Genomic DNA, 5,755 nt, shown 5'->3' on the forward strand with positions numbered 1-5,755 from the left:
TTGTTTAGGTTTTATGTCTGTCTTTGAATTTTGACTTTTAAAGTGATTTTATTCATTTTTAGTTTAGTCGAACTGATGATGGAGCTGGACTCCGAAACGTTTTCAATATCGATATGGTGAATTTTCTTGGCGTTTTCTTTGCTTTTAAATTCCTTGTGAACTTGCGATATAAGCAGACTAATGATATAAGTACTTATGTGAATCTTTATCGCTAGTCTTAAACTGAGCATTTACATCATCACCTCTTCTGAGAGTTAAGTGGTACTTGACTCTCCGAGTATAAACAATCACTTTGTCATAATTTTCACAGAATCCAAAAATATGTTTTAGGGGAATTGTAGCATTAAAATTACCATCAGTGGCTCTTAAATAATCGCTACGTTCATTGAATTCACCATTCGATTTTTCATTTTTCTTAGTGTCTATACACCGGAAGAACATCATATTTTCTTTGGAACTTCGTTGATAAGTTGTCAATCCTTTTAGAGTTGTGGCAATTCCAGGATAGCTATATCCCTCAGTTTCCTCATTTCCGATTCTATAAGATATTCGATCGAATAAATACATCAGACCATTATTGATAATTGATATTTTGTCATCTTTGAAGTTATAATTACTACTATAATCCACTTTCGTTAAAGCCCCTTCGACGTAAAGACAACTGTCTGATGGTAGTAGAAACTGATCTTGAGTCTGAATAATAATCTTAATATCATTGTGTTCACGATATAAATCAGTTCCAATTTGAGGATCATGATCATGAATTTCAAATTTATGAATTGTTTCATCGATTTGAGTAGTTTCATTTCACTGTAAGTTTTCGATTTTTATAACCTATATTTTATAAGGATAATTAAATTTTTTCAACCTTAAGTGCAATCGTACTGTTATTTCTTCACCTCTGGTATTCAAAAGATTTCTATTTGATCTGTTCCTAAATTATTAATTGATGGTTGATCTACGGTTAGATAAGTTGTTTGACCATGAGTTTGCTCAATTTTATATCCTTGGGGGGTTAGGAAAAAATGTATTAAAGATATTGTGTAAATCACCATTGAGATATGATCCATTGATTATACTGCAGTGAACATGTATTTCATTAACAGACATTATAATGTATATGTGCTTTCATGTTCTCCAACACCTTCCAATACTCCATTATCAAAGCCTAACAGAGGATGTAAACTGTTGGGTCCGTTGAAATTAATTTTCAAGTTAGGATCAAGAATAGTTACAACGCATTTCAGAGTATAGGCTTTCGCTCTTATATCAATCGAGGCCTCGTCTCCGTATGCATTTTTGATAAACTTATTGATACTCTCGACCTCACAGCATCCGATCGGTATAGTTATAGGCATTACTATACCATATTTCCCAACGTAAAAGTTATTATTTGTCTCATCGATATTCGGGATAGAGTAGAGTTCATGAAATTTGTTTGTATCCAATTTTATTGATGGCGTGAAATTCGTGTAAATATCACTTTTTCTACCGGTAATAACTATGTTTTGCGATTCCATTTTCTTAAACAAAAATCATTCAATAGTTTAACCTCATGATCATTAAATAAATTTCGCTTATAAATTTCATGAGTGAGTGCCTGCAGTTCATTAAAGATTCCCGTGTTTCCAGCATTCAGAGAGCCAAGTAATAAGTGATATCTTGCAACAATCTCATTAACGCTAGAAGGTAAAACTATTATTCCTGATCCTGAAACATTTGAATCAGTATCCGGTCTTGATTCCGGAGTTTGATCCCTAGACGCTGCGAGACTTGCAGCTTTAGTTCTAGCAACTTCATAACGCGCATTTCCTTTTTGCATCGCTTTATAGAGTGGGTTGATGAATTTTTTATACTTCGCTCAAGAGGACAGAGACACTCCATTGAGAGAATACACTTGAAGACACTCCATTGTTTGCTTTAATTGTTGCATCCGGCTTGAGATGAGCCTAAGTCTGTCTCAAACTTGTTAAGTAATTTGCAACATCATTTTCTTCATAGTTTTCAGGGGATTGTTTTTTACTAGTTATAACCATAACCCAACGGTTCCCTCAAAAAGTTTATTATCAATCCCCAAATCATTACCTTGTATGCTGACAATAATATTATTGTATCTCCTAGCATGGCATTTTTTCATCAAATTTTATGCCGTAAGCTTTGTCATATTCAGAACCGGATTTGAATGCGTATCTAAAAAAAGCTTTAGCTATTGGCCCAACTATTTCTTTTGAGTCAGGTCCTTTTGAGTCTGGAGGATCTAATGCCAATATTTCAGCAGGTTTGATTGTTAATAATTCTCTGGGAGCATCTTCCAGAGCTAACCTTGTTTGCTTCGTTTCTTCCACCATTTTGGTGAGAGGTTCAATTAGAGGCTTATATACTTTTTTAGCATCATTGTTTAAATCCTGTTCCATAAATTTTTCTTGTGTGGATTGATTTCTTAAGTCTCTCTTCAGTTTTATTAAATCTTGTTTCGTTTTTATATCAATGAAGGCCACTTTATTAAATAAAATGCCTCATACAATTTGAACTCTCTGTATGTTTATTTTCAACTAAATTTGCGTTCAACTAATATTAATTCAAATCGATGTTAGTTCAGCTTCTGGAATCCAGGATGTGTCATCATATCTCTTCCATTTAAGTCACAATTTTCCTTTGCTCTTTTTCAAAATTGTATCAATTTCATAAACATCGCTGCAATATTTTGATCATTCTTCTCCGTAAAAACTCCTTATTACTTCATCCCCATTCATATCTTTGAACCAATAAGTTACGAGTTTCGTCTCTAATAATTTAGAGATGATAAATAACTTGCGTGTGAAATTAGGGAGATATCCTTTATTTAATCCTTACGTTTTCTACTAATTCTGACACGATCTCCAATCTTCAATTCAGGCTTTATTACAACCGTCTTTATCTCGGGTAATAAAATTTCATAAACTATTTTACTGCACTGTCCAATGAATCTTCACGAGGAGCCATTTTTATTGATCTAAGATAACGATTGTTATAATTTTCAACTATATCTGGTAAAATATCTAACCACTTTTTGTCATGGCATTGAGGGTTTAGTTAAATCTCTCAACAACTTGAGCTTAAATTTCATTTTCCGTTGCAAACCATTGAATTTCAAACTTTTTGAATAACTCTTGTGTTGGCTTGTTAATGAACTCTAGACTTTTGTCTGTTTTAATTCTTGAGGGAATTCGTTCAGTGAAAAGTTGATGCTTTGCATCACATATACAGTCGTACGATCAAGTGAGTTTTAGGCACATACCCCTGCAATTATCATTTGGTAATTGTAAGGCTTTTTAGCCTTCATCATTTGCTATGTGTTAAATAAGTGACCAGTTATAATAACTGTTTACCAGTTCGCGAGTGCAGTGTTTGATTTTGCGCTGGTAAGCGAGAGGCGCCTGGCGCCAGCCAGGCTGAGTCACAGTGAGGCGCCGGGCGCCAGCCAGGCTGACTCACGCTCATGGGCGTGATCAGTGCTCCGGACTCAGTGAGATTACTTTCTTGCTCTGCCAGTGATTACTTAATAAGGTTCAATTTACTTGCATAAGCACTGCACATACTAGCCTTAGCCCGTTTCGCTCAGCCGCTGACGAGCCCGTTAGCTATGCTGTCGTAGGGCGATCAAATCCTTTGATCAGGTCTATAGCGTATTCTGAAGCCAATACACTCGAACTTTCGCATCCCCGTGCGAATTGCTTGAGGTATAGCCTTAGTTTACTGGAGAGGAAGACGGCTTCGTAATACACTTGTCTTACGTGCCGTTCCTGGACCTGATCCATGTATGATATATAATTACTCGGTTTTTGAGGATCATAACTTTCCGGGATATATATATTATTTGCTTTAGCATATCTTTTAGAAATCATTGAAACACCACCTCGAATGCCTATTTAAATGAATAGTATCATATCAGGATCGTTCAGCAAGTCTAATTCTATCTCAGTAATCTTTAATAGAGCATCAAAGGATAGTCCTGGAGCTGTAAAATAGTGGGCTGGATCTAATTTGTATGTTTTCAAACAGGTATTTCTAAAGTTCTCAAACACCTCACTTAATAACAAGGTGTCAACTTTGAGATAGAGATTATGATAGTCTTTGAATGTTTTGCATTTGAATACATCCTAAACCTCTTTAGCATGTCTATATTCTTTATCAGATATATGCTTATCATTTAATTTGTTATAGAATTCATCCCTCGATGGTAAACTAATTGAATTCATTTTATCATAGGTATCCATGTAATCGTATGGATATATACCTTTGTTTTTTATCAATTTAAACTGCTCATTATTAGGAAAATGCCTTTTCAATTTTACATGCTCTGATAAATTTTTTGATAATGCATCCAACGATGAAGACATGAATCTGAAAGTGTCTAAGAATCTTAAGTCTCTTGTTATGTCTCGCTCTCTTCCAGTTTTTTATCTATATACGTTCCGACTTTGATGGTCTGTGTGAAACTTATGTATTTTTGATCCGTTTCTGTTATAGCATTTATTTTACCAGACACTTTACCTAGTTCTTTAACAAACATATGTGAATCATAATTGGATAAGTTATGCATAAACACAGGAATAAAATTAGGATTTCTAATTTTAAAATTGCACTTCAGATGTGCTGGACCTCTATAGTCTCCCGTTAGGTGGTTGTGGTCTCTAACCTTATGGATTTCTTCAGTAAACTCTTCATGACAGACATAACAAACTGTGGCATTTCTGTGTTCATGATATTTTTCATTTGATAAGAACATCTTTTTTGAATATTGATTTAATAATTCATATATACGTTTTGTTTCTGCTTCTAGATATTCTACAAATTTTTCCGATGCATCTTCACCATTATATAACTAACTTTGAGTACCTATCATCCTCGCATTTAGTATAACAACAGAAACTATTAGGCTCATGCTTTTGAATATTCCGAGTGTAATTTGACTTGGGGTCTGGCTGACATGAATCAATACCTACCAAAGTCGATTCAAAACCAGCGTAAATTACAAAGGGATGTTTGATAGCCTTTTGAAAGGCCTTGAATTTTAGTTTCTCATCACTATAAACATATTTGACGGGTGTGTGAACAGAGCAATCATCTTTATGTTTTTCAAGTAGGTCTTCTCGTATAAATGCATGCAGGCAGTATGGACATACATATTTAGTTCTATGACTCGCCTTATGAATAAATGGACTTAAAGACTTCATTAAGACATAATGACTTCCATTCTCATTTGTAATTAACAATAATGAAACCACATCTTTATTTTTAGTTTTAGTTATTCGAAGTGGGCATAGCTCCAAACAATAATTCAAGCTATATACATTTATGGAGATATTATTCATCTTTTCAAATTTATCAATGTCTTTAATTTTCATAGGGAATTTGATATCCTCGAATTCCAACTCTTCAGCTTTCTTCTTTAATATTTTCGTTATTCTGTTACCATGTTCTTCATCCCTGCAGAGTGGCGTGCGACCGCCCACTTAAAGCACATGTTATCTTGGTTTTTAATATTTATTAACTTATATTTTGAATTTCTCAATTTTTCAGGCAATTCAATATAGCTAGAACCTCTTAAAGGTTTGTATTCAACAATTTTAATTGTAAAGTTTAGCAACTTGTTTAATATCCATCCAGAAGAGTTATTCGTAAATTTTTCGATTCTATGTAGCAGATTATCATACAGTCCTTTAATTGTATTTAAATTTATGTGATTCCTTGAAAGTTCTATAAACGTGGTTGA

Source organism: Hyalella azteca, unplaced genomic scaffold (assembly GCF_000764305.2).
Source record: "Hyalella azteca isolate HAZT.00-mixed unplaced genomic scaffold, Hazt_2.0.2 contig9392, whole genome shotgun sequence".
Taxonomy (NCBI): Eukaryota; Metazoa; Arthropoda; class Malacostraca; order Amphipoda; family Hyalellidae; genus Hyalella; species Hyalella azteca.